We start from the raw sequence: 23,338 nt of genomic DNA on the forward strand, positions 1-23,338 counted from the left end.
CTTATTATACAGTAACTCGGCAGCAGTGAAAATAAAGAAATTACAGACCTGCGAATGTTGGGGTGGCCCTTTCAAATCAACGGAACTTTTTTGAACATTCTGAAGAGCCGTATTATACGATACCCAGTACAATTTTTAAGCACATAACCGGCAAGGACTGTCATGCCTACTTGTTGAGTAATCCTCGACTGTTGGGAAAGATTCAATATACTGAAAAATATGGACTGAAAAGTGTCTAGTGTAGGCATTTATTTGCAGATTCTGTTCCATTTTTCTCAATGATGGTCAAATATTAGTAGTTAAAGATGCACTATTTCGATAGTTTAGATTTCTTTTCAGTATTTCAAAGTGAATGAGCTGTGAGAGCACAAGAACAGTGAGCGTCTGGTACTCCACGTAGATCATAAACCATTAAATATAAAAACGACTCAGTGAAATCGGTTGAGAAATATAAACGCTATAGTGCTTTTTATCCAGAAAACCGCAGCTCCATCATTTAATTGCATCTGTTTAGGCCAGTCATCACCTCGTCATCACGTTAGCACGTCGCAGCAACGGGCTGAGGCGGTCAATGGAGCGTCTATGTATATATGTCTTTGTAATGGCCAACTTCTTAATTTTCTTATTTTAATATGTGGCCATATAAAGAAAATATCATTATTGCGTTAACATATGGACACACATTGAAAAGAAAGTTTTAACACTTGAGTTATCTTCTGAAAGTACATTAAAGAACCACTGAAACATAAGCACTGGACTAAATGCCACAGAAAGATTTTTCCTTTTTTTTTTTACATACACTTTGCCTTAATTTTACTATTTAAAGATTCAATGGATACTGGCCACTATTGCTTAGGCCAATAGCCTATTGAGGCAGTATTGTTTCTGCACCTTAGTGTTCTTAAGGGTCAATAAATAAATGTCTGTGGACACATTTCGCCACCGCTGAAGTGTCCTCTTTATTCAAAAACCCAAATCTGGTCACCCTACGTATAATAAACCGTGATATATACCGTAACCGTGATATAAAATTACAAATACCGTAATATAAGATTTTGTTCATATCGCCCACCCCTAATGCCAGGTGTTTGCAAGTACAATAAAGCACATGGAGCCGTAGTATGAACAGCATGGAGTTTACTGAACTGCTGTATAAAGTCGTGTGGTTCCGGTCCAAAAGCATTGAATACACAAGCCACCGCTACGTGGCGCAGTTAACCCAATAACACCAGGCACCTACAACATACAGCCGAACAAGTTCAGAAAAGGAATATAATTGAAACCGAAGTGGCAGTTTACTGATTCTGATCTTGGTAGGGCTGTCAACGAATATTCTAAATTCGAATTCGAATAGTTATCAAAAACAGAATTTCGAATGCGAAAATTAATATTCGAATGTAAAAAAATAAATAAAGAAAAAACCCGGAGTGACTGTCTGCTTTGCTGGTGGGCGCATGCCTGAGGTCAGAGACAGGTCACAGGAGTCACACTGTCTGGCACAGCGTCACTGCTGACAGTTGACAGTTGAAGATGGCAGAAAGTGGAGAACCCAGCTTGACCACAGCAGAAAAAGTAATATTAACCCCCAAAAATCTAAAGAGTGACGTATGGAAACATTTCGGATTTTGGTTAGTTGATGGGAAACTTGTTGAGCCTACAACTAAAGTAGTGTGTAAGCTATGTAAACAAGAGTTAGTGTACCATTCAACGACAAGCAACTTGAGGCTACATCTCCAGAATGTGCACCCAAGAGAATATGGCATAAAATGTGGAACTTTAGCGAAACGTCTGGATACTATTTTGCGCCGCCCGCCACAAGTTCGTTGTCTGCGGCACGACAGGAGGCCTGCACGCAAAAATTGACTTTGTTCGTATGCAAGGACATGAGGCCGATCAGTGTGGTGGATGATAGGCTTCAGGGAGTTCTGTGAAGCACTGGAACCGAGGTACCGTATCCCTAGCCGTGGAACAGTCACAAATAGAATTGTATAACAGCACCTCAGACAAAATAAAGAAATGAATCAAAGACCAAGATGTGGCTCTTACCACGGACGGGTGAACATCCCTAGTGACAGCATCCTATGTAACAGCCACGGCCCATTGGATAAGTGATGATTGGGAAATGCATAACAATGTGCTAAGAACAAAAGAGCTTAAGGTAAGCCACACTGCAGAGAATGTAGGCGAATGCATTCAAGAGATCTTGGACGTTTTTGATTTACAACGTGGATCTGTGATTGCCATCACAACGGACAATGCCATAATTACGTGAATGCAGTGGAGAGACATCTTCAAACGGTAAATATACCATGTGTGGCGCACACAATAAACTTGGCTCTGCGTAAAGGGTTCGGGGTCAGAGCCATTGAAATCCCCGTTAGTAGGCTGAAAGTGGCGGCCTCACATTTCAGCAAATCTTCCGTCGACAGATACCTCCTCGAGCAGAAACAACAACTTTTAGGATTGAAAACGGAGGTCCTTAAACCCTTTAAAGTGGCAACAGAGGCACTTTCAACTGACAAATATCCAAGCGCGTCGGCTGCCTTTAAAACATGTTCTGCTTGCTCAACTGAACAAGCGAACGCCAGGCGAACCAGAACCACCTGCATTGTCCGAGATGAAGACAAAGATCATCACAGATCTGGAGAAGCAGTATAGCGAGGGAAAGGATGTGTTTATGCTGCTTAACAAAGCGAGTTATCTGGATCAACGCTTTCATCGCCTCATTCATTTAAGAGGAGCAGAGACGGCAGGTGCAGGTGGCTATACTGGAGGAGATGAAACAAAATGTGGCAGGCAGTGAGGCCGCTGCCGGACAACCCCATGATCAGCAACCCGCTGAGAAAACTGCTTTAGCTGCTATGGGGTGCACGGACAGCCCAGACCAGGACATCAATCTGCTGCTTCAAAGAGAGATGTCAATGTATGAACAAGAGTCTCCAATACCTGCTCAACAAAATCCTCTCATGTGGTGGAAAACTTTGGGCTCTGGGAGATACTCTCACGTCGCCCAGATGGCAAAGAAATATCTTTCCATCCCTGGATCCTCAGTCTGCTCTGAACGCGTCTTTTCCTCCGCTGGGAATATAGTCAATAAAAAGAGATCAGCACTGGCCCCTTCAAATGTGGACTGTCTTGTGTTTTTGGCAAATAACCTGTAGGCCTTCAGGCCTAAGACCCGACAGTGCATTGAAAGTTCCTGACAATCCGTGACAATGGATTAAATTGCAGTTTTCCCCCCTTTTTTATACAAGCGCCAAGAATGTAAGTAGACTCTTTCGTTTTTAATAGCACTATTTTTTATGAACCTCAGGATAAAAGTTCTTTGTTGTCACATTTCTCGGAATTGTGTGCCTCATTTTATTTAACGTTAATGTTCATTTAAACCGCTATGCGCAGAGAGCGCGACGGTGCGGGGGAGAGAGAGAGGGAGGTTCATTTGATTTCAACCCAAAGGTTCAGGCTTCAAGCCCCACTTCTGCCATTGTACATTTTGCCCCAAATGGTGGATCACAAACTTCCTGTCTGACCAGAGGCAGCACTTGAGGCTGGGAAAACACGTCTCTGACCCCCGGTTCCCCTCAAGGCTGCGTTCTTTCCTCTCTACTCTTCTCCCTCCATCCATCAGCACATTCCTGCATAGACTGCACAGCTCTTTCATTCTTCAATTTTCATTTTTTCCATTAACATATTCTGTAAATGTTTTTATATATTTTATATATTGTTTTTCCTATGTTTGACTCCCAACACCCAAGACATTTGAGAATTGAGATTTTTGGATTTCAGAATCAGAAACGTTTTTTGGGCAAGTAGGTTAACTAACACCTACCAGGAGTTTTCTATGGTACATTGGTGCAGCAACTGTTGCTCAGTCCCAATCCCACATTTGGAGTGCCCAGAGGAGAGGAAGAGTGACTGCCAGCAACATCCACCGAGTAGTAAATTGTAAGGCAGATGGCGCTTCAGCCATAAGTACCATCATGCAGTATGACACCAAGAGCATCTCCCGCGGTAAAATGGGGTACTGAGCATGAAGACACTGCAAGGGGTGAGTTTTACCGGCAGATGGCAACATTACACACCAACTTTTACCTTAAACGCACAGGCCTTGCCATCTACCAGCCTTACCCATTCCTTGCTGCATCACCTGATGGGATCTCAACCTGTGTGTTAAAACGACTGCCCCCACCAGCTGCATCCAGCTGTGCACCCCACTGTGCGGGCCACACGGGATCTTGGGGTCTATTCGCTTTATGCAGAACGCCCAACGTTCGAACCGGAAAACCGTTCTAAACAGAGCTAATCATTTCCGCTTCTCACTTCCGTACACAGGTTGACAGCAGCGGTAGGTTATCTCCTCTAAGGTAACTTCTAAGTGTCGCCTATTATAATATTTTTTGAAATTTCTGGTCAAACTTTAGAGCATTTGTTTTAATTAAAATGTCACGATTGGTAAAATATCAAAAACGGGAACATCTAAACAACAGCTTTTGCTGTGTGCCGAGCTGCTCTGTGTCGGGGAGATTTAACTCCATCGTAAGTTTCCACCAGTTTCCGAAGGATGAGACAGTCAGGGTGATATTGGTCCGAAACATTAGGCGTGATCATTGCGTTATAAGGAGACACACCACTGTCTGCAGTCGGCATTTTATGCCAGAAGATATAATTGAAGGGGGCCGACGCCGTTTGAAACCCCGGGCGATTCCGGTGTTTGCCTGGAACAACTTCAGCCTGCCGGTCGCTCGACCAAGCGTGTGGCAGAGGAGACAGCGGCAAGAGGAGGATGAAGGTGGGGATGAGGAGCTGATCGATGCCAGCGTGTCTTTGAGGTGTCACGACTATGATAGCAGACCCGAACCTTCTTTTCTGGACCTGGCCTACGAAAAGATTAACGCACAGCAGCAGGCCATCTCGGAGCTATTTCAAACAAAGCCAGAAATGAATTCTAGACTAGGTTGAAACATTACGTTGTCTTTATGAGTGTGTGTTGGGCAAGCTACTTAGAAATGTTAGTGAGCTAAGCTGTCAGTTACTCTGTCATTAATAAAGCTTCACTACACAAAAGCTACCACCCAAATGTAACAAGCTAAGTTACACAAACACAGCCAAAGTAGTTCACTACACAGGACATCATGCACTACTTCATGGGAGACATTTTGAAAGTTGCTTGCTATTGTGCTGCTCATGATGTATGGCTACAATCCAACATGGTCTTACAATGAATTTCCCCCCCCCTAGATTTGCCGGCTACCGGCATTTCAATGCATTTAGGTTGCATCAGGTTGAACCTGTCACGAGGAGAATTGTCCGTGTTGGACAGTCATCCACAGTTTCTGATACGACTGCTGACCCGCCACGTAGACCAAACCGTTGTCTACCACTGATTGATGAGCTGTTCCTCTTTTTGGTCTATCTGTCTCTGGGTCTGAAGGAGATGGATCTGGCGGACCGCTTCAACATACATCAGTCAACTGTTAGTAGAATAATTAGAACCTGGGCTAATTTTCTGTACACAGTTTTGGGTACTGTGGGAATTTGGATGGCCCCTGATGCAGTCCGTGCCATGATGCCTAGCGAGTTTGAAAGGTACTCTGACACACAGGTGATAGTAGACTGCACTGAACTAAAATGTCAAACCCCTTCCTCACTCCTTTTGCAGAGTGAGATGTACTCCCAGTTCAAATCTCATACCACAGTAAAGGGAATGATTGGTGTGTCCCCACACGGTGCTGTCACCTTTGTGTCAACACTGTACTCAGGTTCTATTAGTGATAAAGAACTGTTTAAGCAATCTGGAATCATCCCTTTACTAGATGAAGACATGGCTGTAATGGTTGATAAAGGCTTTACAATTGCTGATTTAGTACCGGGCAAAGTACACAGACCACCTTTTCTGGGAAAGAACTCTCAGCTGTCTTGTGAAGATGTTTTAGCTACTCAAGAAATTGCGCGGCTGAGAATACACGTGGAGAGAGTGATTAGGCGCATCAAACAGAATAAATTGTTTGATTCCATCATCCCTCTGAGCTTTTTCAAAATTAGGTCTTATGTTCCCACAGCTCTGTGTTCCCACATTTCTAATATTCATTACAAAATTAGGCCGTATGTTCCTACAGTTCCCACATTTCTACCCCTGCCTGGTAGTTAAGGGTTCACCATTCCGTAGCTGGCGATTTGAAGGAGCTAGCTAGCCTCCAAACTCTAACCCTAACCCTAGAACATAGGGCTGTGGGAACATCGGGACTAATTTTTCAAAATAAATCTGGGAACATAGGGCCTAATTTTCAAAATTGTCAGTGAAAAAAAATCCTTAGAAATGTGGGAACATAGGGCTGACCCCGTATCAACCAGCTTTTTGCAGTAGCCTGCTTTCTATCAAATTACCAGAACAAGCCACTGGTCAAGGCTTGGGCCAAATAGATTATCTATTGTGCATATTGCAAATACATTAGTACATGAAGTATAATTGAAACATGTTTGCAGAAAATGATTTTAATTTTGTCAAATAAATGTTGTGCCAAGTACCTAACGTCTGTTAGAAGTCTGGTACGTGGGCATATAAATATTGACAAAAAACCTGTCTGCCTTTTCTCTTATCACTTTTGTCACCTCTGGGTCAACTATGATTCGTTGAACTAGCATGTCTTCTTGGGCACAAATTACAAAGTCACACCATGTCATTCCTGTTAGCATAAGTTGCCCCTGCACCTGCCAGTAATAGATGTGCATGAACCTGTGACAAGCTGCTCTGACACTCACAGTACCTGTCAACCTGTCTTTGTTTGACACTGGTGGAAAAGAAGATACAGCATCCATTCACTCATTCATTTATTCATCACATTTGTCATAATACAAAGCAATGAAATCTGAAACACCTGCCAGAACAGCAGACATTAGACCTAGCAGCTATAGTCGATACATTAGACCAGCATAAACAGGATATCGTATTAATTATACTGATGCAGTCTTCATTTGATAGTGTTAACTGTCTGTGATCAAAAATAAAAGGCTAAACTACTGATCGCATACAAGTCTACAACTACTGATAGTTAGCTAACGCTAAAGGGTGCTGTCATGGTAAAAAGTGACCGGGTGCCAAAAAGAGCCCGGGTGATGTAATATTGGCTTTCGAACGACTCTTGAGTGACAGTTGCTATACCAACGTTAGCATTACGTCACCCGGGCTCTTTTTGGAAGTCAGACTACCTCAATAACGCGATTTACCCCAGAGCATCTCGCATTATACTTCGCTACCTGAGACCAGCTTGCCTGTATTTTACCTGCAATAAACCATGTGCTTGATGTTTGACTGTGTTAGGAAAGTTGTTGACTCACAAGTTTGTTATAGTGTCAAAGTAAGTAAATTTCAACCGGTTAAATCGCCGCTAGCATCTCGTTAGCGATTAGCAATTCCTCCGTTAGCTGGGGCACATTATTTTGCTTAGTGTATAGCTAGCAAGCTAGTATGAACTCTCCCAAGTTTTTCTAAATAGGCCTATATCAACAAATAATGGTAGATCTTAAATGATTTAAGATGTTACATGAACAAGCACCGTACCGTATATTATTTAAGATGTGAGCAAATTAACTGGCTGGCCTGCTAAAAAGGTAGATGAACAAGCACCGTATATTATTTAAGATGTTAGCAAATTAACCGGCTGGCTTGCTAAAACGGTAGATAAACAAGCACCGTATATCAGTATATTTTCTCCTTTTTATAAAAACGAATTTCTACTCTAAACAATTTCAATTGAAATGCAAATGATGATGTAAACGGCTAAAATGGAACACTTAATTTACCGGGTAAAAATGTGTTTAGCCACAATATATAGCGATTCAAAAAGTAGTATTGACTGCAAATGTTGATGTACAGGATACCGGCAGGTGTAGCTAAAACGGAATACTTAATAGTTTTAGGCACAATATTAAGTGACTAACAAGTAGCTGGTGGCTTTCGAACGACTCTTGAGACTGACCAAAAAGTGCCTGGGTTACGTAATGCTAAGCGTTACTCGTCACTCAAGAGTCGTCACTCAAGAGTCGTTCGAAAGCCAATATTACATCACCCGGGCTCTTTTTGGCACCCGGTCACTTTTTGCCATGACAGGGCCATTAGCGAAAGCTACATACCTTCATAATTATGAATAAATGAGGAGGCGTAAAACTTAAATCCCTTGTCTAACAGAGTACTCGGGGCTCTGGACGTCCGTTTGGCAATACTATGTACATCGGAAATTGTCATACGTGGTAGCTCCTGTAAACACTGGCTGTAGTAGGTCGCCATAATAAGCTCGCCTGTGTTTACCTCAGCAGCGGACGGCCGGAAGTTGTTAACCCTGTTTTGTAGAACCCGGAAGAATGTTGCGCATATCCCCTATTGGGAGGTCACCCAATCAGTTGATCCCAGGAGTCCGTGGGGCTCGTAAACAGTGGAATTTCACTGACTGATCTGGTCAACACAACAGTTTCTAAACAGTTTCAAGGCTACCCTTTATTTCATGTCTGGACATGCCCCGCTCATCCCCCTCACATTATATAAGTCCGACCCTCCGATGGCCAAGTTGTCGGGTACAAGAAACTGGAGTTGGAGAGGTCGTTGTCGAGGAGTGTGTTTGGACAATTCGGGTTACATGCCATTCCATTTCATCATTGCCGTGCGTCTATAAGATAGTGAGTGTTCTGCTGTTATATGTATGTTCAGCTATTAAGTGTGTTAATATTAGTTAGCATTCACTGTCTTGCAATAGATCATTCATATTACTGTCATACCAACAATTTACTATTGATAACTGAGTGTTAGAATGTTCACCGTTACGGCACGGCGGCAAGGAACATATCTTCATCTAATTCATAACATTCATCTTGTATATATCATATTCATTCGGGTTGTATATAATGGTTCATTTTTATTGTATTTAATTGTTAATATTTGTATATATTTGTCATTGTATCATTTCATAGAAACCACGGATAACTCATTACACCGTTCAAACACGGATTCATGTGTGACAAGAATCCTTTTACACGGATTACTTTCACTTTCATCAGTCATTTTGTATGCATTCTGCCAACAAGGCTTGCGTGTGTTTCAATAAACATCATTTACATCCGTCGTCATTGGGACATTGACATTATTGTTCTTAACGGACAAACCTGTGGCGATTGTCACCTAAGCAATCTACCAGCATACAGTCCTTTTGGGATTTATTCCATTCAATATTCCCCTATTTTATACTGTGACTGTCATGGAGAAGTACTTCTGGAGATTAAGTGTCCTTACAAATACAAGGACTTGACTCCTGCTGAGATCCTACAAATCCAAGATCTAACCTTTTGCTTGGATACACATGATGATCTGAAGAAGTCACATCAGTACTGTGATCAGATACAAACACAAATGCTTGTCACCAACTGTACACAGTGCAACTGTGTTATTTGGACAGAGCCTGGCCTTGTCATAATGAATTTGTCACGAGATGAAGATTGGATCACTCATTTGTTGCACCAAACTAAAGTGTTTGTTGAAACACATCTCATCCCAGAACTGCTGAAGAAGAAACTAGAAACAACTTTCAAATGACCAAAATGAAGTTATTTGCACTTGCAGCAGACCCAAGTTTGGAAGGACCATTCTCTGTTCCAGTGAAAACTGCAGTGTTAAACTGTACCACTACAGCTGTGTGGGTATCAAGAGAAAGAAACATCAGTGGCTATGCGACATATGTAGAGGCCTTGAATAACAATGTATATCATTGTACAAGTGACTGTAAATACTGTGTGTACTGTACAAATGACTGTAAATACTGTGTGTACTGTACAAATTACTGTAAATACTGTGTTTACTGTAAATGCTCTTTGTACTGTACAAATTACTGTAAATAATTAAATATTTGTATTTTGCTTTCAAAGCCATTTTATAATAGTGTTTGGCATAGCTCAATTTTGTGCAACAAAAAAAAAAGACAGACAACACTTGGTGCTAAAATAGATATATCAGGTAATTAGTTTAGGTCTAAGATTGCTTAAGGCACAGCAAACGGTCAAAATGTCACTGGAGAGAAGAACAAGGGTGAGTGGCATAGTGTTTTTGAGAATTTTAAAAATCTTGATGCGTTCAATGGCTCGCTCCACGTGAATACGCAGTGCTGAGAGCTGGCGGGCCCTCTCAACGTCATGACCAGGTAGCTGCTTTCTCCCCTTGAGGAATGGAGGCATGACCAGTGTGGCACCACATTTAGCCAGTTCTTCCGCAATCAAAAAACCCCTGTCTGCCATAACCTGATCACCTGAATTGATGTTAGTGTACAAGTCAGACTGTGCACTGATCTCTTTGTCAGATATTCTTCCTCCCCACATTTTTTAAACAAATGATATGGAGCCATAAGGTGTTATACCTATTAGAGCCTTGAGTGTGTTGTGATGTTTGTAGTTTGACCAGGTCTGGGCTCTAGCCCTGAGATTGAACTGCCTGTCGATGAAAAACTCAGTACAGTCAATGATGACTACACATTTTTTTAAACCGCTTCTTAAACTTCTGTGGCATGTTTTTGCAAAGCACCTCTGCAGATGGCCAGGAGATCAAAAAAACTGAGACGGTGGGCAAGGACAGGTATCATTTCATTAATGACGTTTGAGACGCATGCAGAGGACACCCCAAACCGGTCCATGTCGCAGCTTCATTAATGCAGAGCTACCAACTCTCACGGTTTCGCCGTGTGACACACGCTTTTGCATGTTTTCACACGCACTCACGCCACACATCCAATATCTCACGGTCAGATTTTGGGCCGAGAGGCGTTCGTTCCTTTTCAAACTCCCCGGCGGTAAATGGCGCTAAGGAGCGCATCTGTAACCCTATTTGCTGCAGACATCCTATTTACTCCAAAGTCTCGAAGTAATAGCGACAGCAGAAGAGTTACAAAGAGAGACAACTGCGGGAGAAACTCGCGAAGAGAATCCATCGCTGAAGAAAATCTTCATCTCCAATCTGAGCAGAGACTAGGTATGTTAATGACATGTGGTTCAATTCAGTACTCACTCTCTTATAATAATAATACAACTTTATTTATATAGCACCTTTCATGCAAAAGAATGCAGCTCAAAGTGCTCTTAAACTTTAAATCTTGAAAGAAATTATTCGTTTGTGTTTGTGCGTGTGAACTTCATTTTGTGTGGTGAATGTAAACTCAGTTGTCATAACAAGCAGCAGGAGAGCACCTTGTTAACCTCGTGGTATATTGCATGCTCAAATCATCATAGCATGGTTTATTTAGGCTGCTCACATAGCATTTATGTTTTTATTTACAGGCCAAAGAAAAGGACTCACTCTGAAGACTTTTCCAAACTGCACTTTGAACAGGTAAGATGTATTCCAAAGAATTTAACATAAAGACAGGAATAATGAGGTATGTTCACTCCTAAACTCCACCTGAGTTATTCTTATATGGCTTTTCCTCGAAGATGTGTATGAACTGCTGCTGGTTGATGACAATATACCTATAACTTAACAACCTGTAACTCTACGTTCATAAATAGGTTTCCCCATCTCCTCCCATACCATGGGCCAGAGGAGCATGACCACCTGGGTGAGGAGTTTCTGAATTATCAGACCATGCCAACAACCTCCCTTCAGGACGAAACTGAGATGGAAAGCTTCTGGGCTGGAATGGCAACACGGAAACATAAGGTATACATTTTTTTTGTCTTTCTTTTTGGCAGGTGTGGCTTGGCTACATCTGTTGCTATTATTGATGCATGCATATATTGTGTCATACATGATGCAAACTATGCATGTGGTCATAGGCGGAGATCCCGGGGGGGACGTGTCATTGGAAACAAAAAACAAAACATTTGAAAAATATAGTAATATGAAATAAAAATACGACGACACAAGCGGTGCTAATTATAGACGTAAAACTATGGTTCACATGCTGTTTCCAACGGGCAGGGCTACCGGCAGCTCCGTGTTTCAGTTAATCAGCCCAGTAGCCTACACGGTCAGATTGTCAGACTGTTTCCTCCTCTGTCCCGTGTCGCTGCCGCTATGATACACGATATTTAAAGAGATTTACCTCATTCTCGAACGCAGTAAGAACATGTAAAGAAGAAGTTTTTTTTCTAAACTTCATTTACGAAGTTCCAATCGATATGCACAAGTATACATACGTTTATTAATGGATTGGCATGACAACGTGAACGTTTGCCGATAACACACGCATGCCGGTAATTAACACCGTTAAGATAGCTAGCTAGACAGTCTAGGACACTGTCCTGTCAGGGGCAGGTTCATGCTAGTTAATAAACGTAGGTCTACATCTCAGTGCCTCTCCAGATTTGTTAAATGATCTGAAGGTAAATTAATGTCATCTTTTCCTGTGGTCCATTAACTATGCTGGTATTACGACATGGGGTGGCAGTGGTACAGGGGGTAGAGAAGTCGTATTATAATCAGGAGGTTACTAGTTCGATTCCCTGTCAAAGTGTCCATGAGCTCTTTTATAACTTATTTTGAGCATCAAGTTCTCTTGAACTTTAGACATTATTTGTCTATAAATAAATATTTCGTGTTAGTACATTTAATGCTGTTTAGAGAATTCTAAAATGACTTTCTGTTTGGAAATGTGATAAGAGAATTCGGTATTTAGCAGTTTATGCTAGCTCTCGTGAAAGCAATTTTTTCATGTCCCCCACCGGAATTACTCTCGGAAATTTGACCATGTATTGTCCCCCCCTACAATAAAATGGGATCTCCGCCCCTGCATGTTGTATCTGAACTTTGTTACAGTATACTTACAGTATTAATCAAAACAAAATATGGTATGTTTTTCTATTTTGTTCTTTGTTCATTTTCAATAAGTGGCAGGAGCCAAAGAATTTGAGAGTCTTGCTGCTATCGCCAAGCTGGTCCTGGTGTTGCCACATTCGAATGCAGATGCTGAGAGGGTGTTTTCAGTTGTGGGACTGAACAAAACTAAGACCAGATATAGCCTGGCATTGGATGGCACCCTGTCTTCAATAATGGCCATAAAGATGGCTGACCTGGAGCCGTTTCAGATGGGAGCCCCCCTCAGAGGTCATCAAGGCCTCCAAGAAGGCCACAGGCCAGTACAACCTTGCCCACAGATCTTAGAAAATGACTAACCAGGTTCTGATCGGCATCTGATACCTCATTCTTAGTTATTTTTGTCATATGTTGATCAATTTTATTGCTTAAAAAGGCAAGTGTTTAAGCATTTTATTTGTTGCACTTTTTTGTTTGATGGAACGTGTGGTGGGAGGCTTTGAATAATGAAAAATATTTCTCCCTAACTAATCTTGTGTCATTTTTTGCTCTTAAATTAAGTGCTCATAAATCATTAAATACAATTATTAACAATATAGGTTAGGTTTCAGTTAAGAATTAGTTGAATACCATTGTAATCAAAATGTCAATCAACCTACCTTGGTAAAATCTTCACAGGTCTATTAATTAGGCTATATTGTGGTACATAGACAGTCATTGAGGCACAAGAATAGTTTTCTTGTTGAATGTTCAGCTCAAGTCTAAAAGGCCCTACAAGTCATGATCAGATAAACATGAATCAGAATAAGTTCAGGTATTGCACATCTTTAGCATACCACCCAAAAATCCACTAGAATGCAGGAAATAACATCTACTTAAACCAAAATGTCCTGGGGTGGACCTTCAGCTATGTCTTTGCTTCACAGAATGTAACCAATGTTGTCCATCTCCAGTAGGCCGCCTCTATTAACGACTTTGGGCCCCACAAACTAACAGAATGCATAGCACAACATGGGTACAACACCAAATTAATTCCAATTCCCTGATATTTGAGCCACCAATGTGTGTGGCTGCGTGCGCGGCAAAATGTTGGTCACCCCCGACAAAATCTCACTCCAAGGTTTTTTGAAAAGTTGGCAGCTCTGATTAATGTTAAAAAAAGTTGATTGTCCTTGGAGATAACTCTTCTTTCTGAAATGAACCGTGAAATTAAGGTCAAAATCCAGGTAAATACAGCAAAATTTGGCAGTCCAGAATAAAATGAAAATAATTTGTTCTCTTTCTTGTCCCCGTCTTCATCACTGTCTGTGACAATGAAGGTCTCTGAAGAAATGGACAAGTTTGACACCTTCTCTTTGAAAAAGTCTTGCTCTATTCGCCTCTTGCTGTAGACTCATCCTGTTTGTACCCTTCATTTTCCGGGGTCATCTCTGACCTGGGCTCAGGTGCAGCAGCATAAAAGTCCAGGAGCCTTCTACTCACTGCTCGTTTGTACCGACCCTGTGTGTCTGCTGCTCTCTTAGCAGATGTGTTTGGACTAGAGTTGGCCAACTCAGGTCCCAGGTGTTGTGATGGAGCAAAATCAGGGTGGTCAGCATCAGGGTTTGGCCGACCTGCATTATAAAAAAAGATTACCGTGAATCCTCAAATAAAGACCTGGATTCAATTAGAGGCCGGGCTTCAGATAGTAGCTGGGGGCGTGGTAGATACGGACAAATAAAGGCCGGGCCCCGTATACAAGCCGGGGGTAAAAAAAAAAAAGGTACCGGTAGCCTATTTTACTGTAGCCTACCAGCATCAGTCCAGCACAAAGCAGACATCACAATTTAATTGAATGCATTTCATAAATACATGTTCTCCTCATGTTTAATGTTGTTGGCTAATTTCATGGCTGTTTGCAATAAAAAAAGAAATGTTTCAGCCTACAAGGCGAATTTGTTATTATACAGTCACTTGCCTAAACGATAGAAGACATTCCTCCAAAATACCTCTTTTTAATGATTTTGTTGCCGTTTCGTGATTTCCGCTAAGAAAACCATGTTCTTCAGGCTAATAGAACTTTAACGTCCCAGGTGTTGCGTATTAACCCATTACTTGCTGACATCAAGTTACAATGACTTTCCGCTTTGTTAACTGACAGACTTCTTGCGGAATGATATGAAAGATGTGAATTAGAAACACAAAATCCGTTGCCAATGACAGCGGTCATTAACTTTTCGAGGTGGTGAATATCAAGAAATTACAGAGCTGCTAACGTTGGGGTGCCCCATTCAAATCAACTGAACTTTTTTGAACATTCTGAAGAGCCGTAAGAAATAAAGGCCTGGCCCTAATACAAGCCTGCCCCAAATACAAGCCGGTGCGCTGTGCAGCCTAAGTAAATAAAAGCCCCGGCTACTATTTGAGGATTTACGGTAAGTTACCGTATCAAAGCCAAGCCAGAACACTATGTGTGGTTTGTTTATGTTGAGTTATGTGTTCTCATCTGTTGTTATTTGTATTCCTATTGTGTTTTGGAAATAAAGTAATGGGACTCTTAATTTGACATATGAAAAATCTATAAGAACCCCTGTTCGTTTCCTGTGTATCTCACTCTATGTTTTCACTTGGGCGTTAATCGTCCCGCTCTCATTGGGAATGAATGGAGACGATATCCCGTCTGTTGAGAAACAAAACACCTCCGCCGCCCTTTCAAAGTTGACGATTGTTTAACTTTATGCAAATGTGGACCACGCGGTAACCAATCAGTTCGGCGTATGTGAGAATTGGAAGCCGACGTTGTGCAGAAGGGCGGGAGTAATCAAAAAAATCAAAACAAGATGGCGGAGTCTCTGGATTCTGTTACTGAGAAATATTTTATGTGAATAAAGGGGTTTACACGACTTTTTATATGTCTACATCGACTCTGTTTGTTGTTTATAAACATGAACGCTGTCAGGGCAAGTATATTGTAGGTCTTAACTGAAGCTCTCAACCGTTATTGTTAGCTTGCTGCTAACACTTTAATTGAAGATCAATGTAGAAGCTAGTTGCTAATAAGTTACATATAACAAGATGGCGGGGTCTCGGGAGTCTGTTACTGGAAATATTTCTATGTGAATAAAGGTGTTCACACGACTTTTATAGGTCTACATTGACTCGGTGTGTTGTTTATATACTACACGAACGCTGTCAGGGCAAACAGAATATTGTAGGTCTTAACTGAAGCTCTCGACCATTATTGTTAGCTTGGCGCGTTTACCGGTACTTGACAATTAATAAAGATGGAGATAGAGAAATTGCGGAGTATAAAAACTCATTGAAGAGGTCGGATGCATGGAGGAAAGTTGCAGCGATTACCGGTTACGAAGGTGAGTTTAATTTTTGCAATGTTTAATTTGCTTAACCTTCATTTGGCCGGTTGCCAGTGCTAATTTTATACCTAACCTTGATTAGAGGTCAACGGCTTGACCACTGCATGAGCACACAATGACAAACTGCAATTACATTACAATAGATTATTGTCGTTGCTCAAACCAGTACAACGAAATACAGTTTATCATCTGACCAGTAGTGCTATCATAGGAAAGTACTAATTTAGTTAATGTGCTCATTTTAAACCCAACCCTGACTCCATAATAATGCTAATTCTGACAGTAAAATACTCATGCAATCTCTACAGTAAAAATGAACTAATAGAAGGAGAAGCCGTGGGGATATTTTGATTTAATATTTCTAATCTCTCTCCCTCTATGTGTGTGTGTGATATTTTCTCATAGACAAAAAGTGCATTAAGAAGTGGAAGGGTCTTCGTGACTCGTACATGAAAGAAAAAAAAGGAGAAGGAGAGGACCAGGAGTGGCGCAGGGCAGACAGACAGACCATAGGCCGTGGAGGTACTTTGCAGTGATGGGCTTTCTGGCTCCCTTCGTTGAACAGAGGGACACCACGGGGAATTACAGCCACGGAGGAGGAAGCAGATCCCCTGCCAGCCAGTCAGCAGGCACTGCCACTCCAGGCCCAGAGGAAATCCAATCTGTTGCAGAAACATCCGAGGATGAGGTAGAGGACCCCGAGTGTGGTCCTTGGTACCTCCAGCACCCCCCCTGGACCACCAAGGAAGAGAGGCAGAGGAAGGGCGCAGGATGAAACGTCATTTGAGGACAGGTTACTGGCTGCGGTGGAAAAGCAGTCAACCCCAACCCCTGTCCCTAGTGAGAATACGGTTACTGAGCCATGCCACAGACACTGATGTTCAGACAGTACTGTGAGATTAAGTGTAGTAAGATAATAAACAACTGTTAATGTACATTTATACTTTAAGTCATCTTTTTATATGAATGACGGAAACATACTGAATTATCAACATAGATAGAGGAGAACAGATCGTAACAGTTTATTTACAACAACGGGACTAGCACTCTCACGCTAGCAAGCTTGCACGATATCCTACCCAACTTTATGCTACTTTTATGCTACCCAACAAAAACGTTTTATAAATTACCTGTGAGGAAATGTCTTCCGCAAATCCGGTCATGAGTGGTTGGTTGCCAGCCTGTCCACAGTTTGGTACCGTTAGATGCAGCGAGACCCTAAACGTACTAAGGCTGGATCTGTGCTAGCGTTATCCAACTGTCTTAGTCTCTGTATCCAGAGGTTCCGTTGGGTCGATTTAGATTTTACCGTGGGAAAACGGAAAAAGCCTAAACCTAATCCTTTACATGCCTTGGTACATCTGGTATTACAACCCCAAACACAACACGTTTTCGGCATGATGTTAATCGATTCGTAAATTAACTACTATAAACTACTATGTTATGCTACTATGCAATGCTACTATACTAACGGCTGTTGACAGGATGACAGTTAGCCACCCGGAAGTACCTTGGCAACCTTTGTTTACAAACATTCTGATTAGGCCTATAGAATCTTCCATTTTCGCAGTCAGGGTCAAATATAAGTGTAGAAGGGGACTGCTCAATATTTGGACTCCTGTAATGTAATGTGAGGAAGCAAGTCTGGGCTGGAGACCAGAATCGGAGAGAAGCACTGCCAGAACCTCTTGGATGTTGATGGAGATTCTTGCCACCACATCCATAATGCCGCCAAACAGTTTGCTGCCCCCTTACGCCACCCTGAGCAGCTCTTCACTGACCTTCACACAGACCACCAGAAGGCTTCAGACCAGGTAAAATACCTGATTGAGATCTGTGAGTTCATGGGCATTCCGGGGACATACGGTTTGTGGCACATTGGTGGCTTTCGGCTTATGATGTGGGGATCAGCACTCGCCAAATGTTGCCTGCATACATGGTGCTGTACTTTGGATTCCTCAGTCGGGCAGACCAGACCCTTTACAAAGACGCCCTAGAGGAGATCTACAAGGACGTGGTGTTGGTGAGCAGGTGAAACAACCGTGGTGGGGCTCATCTCAGGAGGAGGTGCAAAGGCTGTATACATGATGAACAATCTTATCCTCAACACCTCAGAGACAAAAGAGCTGTTAGTCGACTTTAGGAGGAAAAAATCGGACATGCAGCCTATTGTCATCAATGGGGAGAGAGTGAAGAGGGTATCGGACTTCAGCTTCCTGGGCACTCACATTGAGGAGGACAAAAAACACCACTGCACTGCTGAAAAAGGCACAACAGAGGCTGTATTCCCTGAGGTTACTCAGGAAGGACAACTTAAAAGAATAACTGTTGGTGTCCTTTTACCGCTGCTCTGTGGAGTCAGTGTTGAGCTATGGCATCTCGCTGTGGTTTGCCAGCTGCACGGCAACAGAAAGAAAGGCACTCCAGAGGGTCATTAACACAACATAAAAAGTTATTGGCTTTTCTCTTCCACCTCTAGAGGACATCTACAAAACACGCTGCCTCAGGAAAGCCCACAGCATCCTCAGAGACTCATCACACCCTGGTCACCACTTATTTGAACTGTTGCCCTCAGGGAGGCGCTTCAGGACCATCAAAGCCAAAACAGACAGGCTGAGAAACAGCTTCTATCCCAGAGCTATCATCGCACTTAACACTGCACAAACCTGACGTGTATTTGTCTCTCTGTTGTGCAATATATCTTTTGTTTTTACTTGTTTTTATCTAAACTGAGTATTTGTGTAGTGTAAATCTGTATAGTTCAGTCTATATTGTTTTTGTTTTATATTTTTTAACTGCACTTAGTCTGAGAGCTGCTACCTCAATTCCGTTGTACTTGTGCAATGACAATAAAGATATTCTATTCTATTCAGTGGTTCAAACTGCAGGCAGGAAACGTGGCCGGTGCCAGGTCTGTCCCAACAAAAAATTACTCCAAGACCAGCAACCCCTGTGTGAAATGTGTCTGCAAGGAACATGCATGCACTCTCTGCACATCATGTGTACTGTAGTGCAGAAAAAAGGCTGGAATGTACCTTCTGGTGGCCTGAAGGAAAAATAATATGCTGTTCATATTCTGTCAAACTCATTTTAGTGACTATGTAACTTTGTTTTTTACTCTCTCACACATACATATTCGCATACATAGCACTTAGAGTACCGTAATTTCCGGACTATAAGCCGATACTTTTTCCCCGCGCTTAAACAATGACGCGGCTAATTTATGTATTTTTCCCGCTTTCACAAGCTTAAAGCCGCCAAAAAACAGGGCAAAAAAACCCATTCTGTGACGGTGCTCAATTTTTTGGCGGCATGAAGCTTTCATTAGACCAATGAAATTGCCGAACGGGTTAAGGTGAAACAATGTCACTTTTTAGTTTACTGTTTAGATTAAATCGAGCGCGCTCAAACTTCCCATCATTCTGATTACGGTAGTCATTTTGTCATGAGGGTCATCATGGCAAAGACACAGAGAAATGCATATGATGCAGCTTTCAAGTGGAAGGCGATCGATCTGGCTGTTGGAAAAGGAAATAGAGCTGCTGCACGGGAGCTTGGTCTTAATGAGTCGATGATAAGACGTTGGAAACAGCAGCGTGAGGAATTGACTCAGTGCAAAAAGACAACTAAAGCTTTCAGAGGGAAGAAAAGCAGATGGCCCGAACTAGAAAATGAGCTTGAAGACTGGGTCAACACACAGAGAGCAGACGGCCGAGGTGTTTCAACTGTGCAGATCCGACTGAAAGCCAAAACAAATCGCCACCGCAATGAAGTTTGAGGATTTTAGAGGTGGACCATCGTGGTGTCTCAGATTTATGAGACGTAAAGGCCTGTCCATCAGGGTACGGACGAGTCTGTGTCAGCAGCTCCCTCCCGACTACGAGGAAAAAGTTTCAAACTTCCGCAAATTCACTGATGCAAAGATAGCGGAACATTCCATTGGCCCGCACAACATCATAAATATGGATGAGGTTCCTCTGACGTTTGACTGGGAGCGTGCCTATGTTCCCACAGCCCTTTATTCCCACAGCCCTATGTTCCCACAGCTCTGTGTTCCCACATTTCTAATATTCATTACAAAATTAGGCCCTATGTTCCTACAGTTCCCACATTTCTACCCCTGCCTGGTGGTTAAGGGTTCACCATTCCGTAGCTGGCGATATGAAGGAGCTAGCTAGCTTCCAAATTCCAACCCTAGTCTTAACCCTAACCCTCAAACAGATCATATTGCCACCTGGTGCGATGCTCTTTTCGGTTGATATTGATTCCCTTTACACTAACATTGAAACTCAGTTGGGTCTTGAAGCAGTGCGAGAGGTCTTTAATAAATACCCTGACCCCACGAGACCGGATGAGGCTCTCCTCACACTCTTGGAATTAGGCCTCACAAAAAAATGATTTTGAATTCCATTCCAAATTTTATCTCCAGGTCCATGGAACTGCTATGGGCAAGAAGTTTGCTCCGGCCTATGCCAATATTTATATGGCAGGCTGGGAGCGAACTGTCTTCCCCAAAGGCAGCAAATTACCAGATTTCTATGTACGGTACCTGGATGATATTTTCGGTATTTGGAGTCACTCGATAGCCGATTTCGGTGATTTTATTGCGGTCCTGAACAACCATCATCCCTCTATCTCCGTTAAGTACAATCTCCAACGGGATAAAATGAATTCTTAGACACCGAGGTTTATTGATAGGAAGGAGAATGGAGAGGGCAGTCTAGGAACGAGGGTATTCTTTAAGTCCAGTTACCATCCGAAGCACACCTATCGGGGAATTGTGAAATCACAATTAATAAGGTACCATAGGATTTGCACAGTAGCGGAGGATGTCGAGTCGGCTACCAGGACCCTGTTCCAAGCCCTTAGACTTCGGGAGTATAGTAGGACTTTCCTCCGGGGTATTAAAGTGGCAGGCAACAACATTTTCAAAAAAGGGTTGAGATTTGGTAGAGAGGACAATAATCACCATCTGGTCCCCTTGGTCTCTACCCTTTCTCCAGCTTCCTTGACACTGAATTCAAAGATTAAAAGTAATTTGAACCCTTTGGTGCCGCCCCGTGTTAATATCGTTCCTTTTGGAACGATGACGTTTTGGTGCAATGACAACGGAAAATATTTTTTTTTTTACAAAAGCCTCAAGACCTATCCAATCAGATTGCATGCTTTTAAAATCAATTTTATTGATTGGTTAGTCCCACAGAGCTTGTCAAATCAAGCTACGCCAGTTACGTGACTTTGAGGTTAGAAAAACAAACATGGCGTCCGCAAGTAAGCGACACCTCAGTGAACAACAGCGATTTTCAGGACAAGCAGAGGCAGCATTTCTAATGAATGATGAGTGACCAAGAAAACAATGTACACGGTGGTATTGGATGGATTTCTAGTGGAGAAAAAGTTTGAATTTCACCAAGGATTGGAAGGAGAAAGCGCTGGACAAAAGTACTCTCCGACTCCGTTTCTATCACAAGGTACGTTTCGTCGTAAATACACACACCCAACAAGTAGTCACTGCAATGCATGCTTTCCTCATTTGTTTCTCGGAGTAAATAATACACTTTATCAAACCTTTGTATTTAGTTTTGTGTTCGGCTATCAACTTGGCTAGATTTGTAGATTTATAAGACATTTGAGGGTGAACATTCACATGTGTTTCGTTTACTGCAAAGCTGTAGTATGCACCTTGTACTAATAGCAAACAACATGTTACCGGGTTTTCATTTAGACGTTTGAAAGGCATAAGCAAGCAGGGACTTACAAGAAATTTAGAAGAAAAGATAAAGGAGTATTTATTTTTCTGTCAAGATAATTTTCTAACCTAATTCATGAACAATTTTGACGGTAACTTATGGTTTTAGTGTAGTTAGTTAGTGTAGTTCTGTAAAATTTTCGTTGTTGATTTGAGACTTCAAGGTTTTGTGTGCTTGTAATTTCACGCCTGTACAATAATATGTGTATATATATATATATATGAGTGTAAAAGCAGAATAGAAAATGAACTGTTCCTTTTTCTGATCAATTGATTGTCAGCTTAGGTAATGGCAATATTAGCCACGAGGAAAGCAGCGGTGAGGGTTCTCCTGAAAATCTGGCAGCCAACCCAAGACCAGCGAGAGGGAGTGGTGTGAGACTAAGAGGGAAAGGGCCAAGAGGCCTACAAGCCAGGAGAGTTGGACCTTTTTATATATTGACAAATTCCAGATCTGGGCTTACTCTTCACCATCAACGGACACATTTTGAAAGGGCTGATGCAGAGCTTTGCAGCGCTCCTTGAAATGGTCAAGGAAAGTTCTGACTTCTCAGCTTATCATTTCCATCCTAAGCACTGGGGTCCACTACATGTAACATGGCCATCAGGGCTTTGAGCCGCTCCCGTGACATGGTAGACCTTGCCCAAAACCCGTGTTCCTAGCCTAGCTTAGCTGCAAAGTTTAATTGATCAAAATCAGCTCACCAATAAAAAGCAGTCTTGGTTTCAAAATGATCACAACCACTTGTGTAATGTTAAATGGCTTCACATAGACATTAAACAATCCTAAGAGAAATAATGGGACATAAACGGAGCAAGGGCTGATGTCAATGTAATGTTAGCGAAGTAGGGGTGAAAAGCCCCTCCCTCCCCCTTGCTAATATTTAGTCTCCGCTGTTCGTCCAAACTAAAGTCAAATCTATTCTTGAGATTCCCAAATTTAATATGATAATGTCACACACTGAGATTTAAAGACAGGGAAAGCAGTTGTTCTTCCCTCTGCTTATGTAGGTCAGCAAATGTATATTACTTGAACACAGTATTATATTGGACTTTTACTTTGACGTCATTCAAATGTCCGTCTCGAGGGAAAGGCAACAGTTGTGACAGTTAGCTAGTACATCTGTTAGACAGTTATCTCATAGTAAGCCTTGTGTTATGCTTTTCCGTACACCCTCGAAAACAATGACTAAGTTTTCTCATACTGTGATAAACATGTTTAATTGACCTAAGTTTAATTTCTACGAGTTGTGTTAGTGTTAATTAATAGTAATTTACGTCACTTTCTAATATAGCGAAAAGACCATTATTCATTCATAATTACGTTAATGGCTAACGTTAGCACTTGTTAGCCAGCTGTGCAGTTTGCTGTAGTCTTCCATTTTTGCCGCCCCGTGGGCTCTCGCGCACGCCCCCTTCATTGAGGCAGAGGTACTGTTTGCCTCCTTTCTGTGC

Source organism: Clupea harengus, chromosome 21, assembly GCF_900700415.2.
Source record: "Clupea harengus chromosome 21, Ch_v2.0.2, whole genome shotgun sequence".
NCBI classification, from domain to species: domain Eukaryota; kingdom Metazoa; phylum Chordata; class Actinopteri; order Clupeiformes; family Clupeidae; genus Clupea; species Clupea harengus.